At 42.9% G+C, this 1211-nt stretch overlaps 1 non-coding gene across 1 annotated transcript; it reads right to left on the bottom strand.

The window, feature by feature from the left end:
• Positions 1–552: 552 nt before the first annotated feature.
• On the bottom strand, positions 553–716 carry LOC147730722 (U1 spliceosomal RNA). Its single transcript, XR_015309011.1, has one exon. It is a non-coding gene; the product is annotated as a U1 spliceosomal RNA (small nuclear RNA).
• Between the last annotated feature and the right edge of the window lie 495 nt (positions 717–1211).

Below are 1211 nucleotides of genomic sequence, written 5' to 3' on the forward strand. Positions count from 1 at the left end.
CCTGGCCTTCCCCGACCCCGTTTTTCCTTGCTGGTGGTCTTTGGGGTTGGTGGTGTTTGCGTCGGTCTCTGTGCTAGGTCAGGGTGCATCCATGTTGCTACACACTTTAGATTGTTTCTGGTGTGTTGATTTTGTAGCTTTTATAGAGCATTTTCCCGCCAGACGCATGGGATTTGTAGGCCTGTCGCTGGTTTTTGCTGCTTTTTGTACCACGATTGGCCTCATTGCAGGATTTTTTCCGTTCGCTTTTCGCATTTTTGTGGCGTGGTGTTGATTTTTACGCTGACATTTGATGAGTTATCTGGAGGCTATCGCATGGTACCACCTTTTTGAGTATGCTTGGTTAACACGGCATAATTTTCCTGAGAATGACTGCGATGTTGGAAGTTGTGTTAAGTAACTTTTGCAATGGTTATCCACACGGTCTTGTGAATATGCCCCAAAGTCTTTATAAAGATAATATTTTGGCAACAACAGTAGTAATTGTCACACTCTCAAATACACGTACATACCCACCGTTTACAAGTTTGGGGTTAGAATAGGGTTTTTTTTCAGGGGAAAGCGTGAATGCACTCCCCCGCTACCAGAACTTATGCAGTTGAGTACCTCACATTATGGGACATCGCAGGGGTCAGCACATATGAAGTGCAGTGGATGAGCCTCACCCTGGGAGAACCACCTTTGTGATAATGGTGTCTCCCCCGCCAGGCAAGTATTGGAGTTAGAATAGTTAATATATCCCCTGACCAGGTATCTGCAATCATTAGAATGTTTGTTGGTCTTGAGCTAGTAAATGCCTCACCCAAATTATATGAAATTACCACACTGTTCGTAGGACTGGAGATGGAAAAGCACATATGTTTGCTCCCAATTACATGAAATGTCCTCAATATTTGTTGGACTGTAGTTAGAATAGTATTTTGCCCTCTCTCCCAAATATATGCACCTACACCAATGTTTGTTTGACTGAAGTTAGAATAGCAAATGGGCCCATCCTGCACCCCCATTCACATGCATTTACCCCAATGTTTGTAGGACTGGGGTTAGAATAGTGAAGATGCCCACCCCAGTTACATGTACTTAAGCCAACAATTGTTGCCACAGAGTTATTATAGAAAATGTGAACTCTCCTTCCAATTATATGCACTTACCCTAATGTTTGTATGACTGGAGTTAGAATAGTAAATGTGCATCTCCCCAAAAATATATGC

The sequence above is a fragment of the Lissotriton vulgaris genome, chromosome 2_1 (assembly GCF_964263255.1).
Source record: "Lissotriton vulgaris chromosome 2_1, aLisVul1.2, whole genome shotgun sequence".
Taxonomy (NCBI): Eukaryota; Metazoa; Chordata; class Amphibia; order Caudata; family Salamandridae; genus Lissotriton; species Lissotriton vulgaris.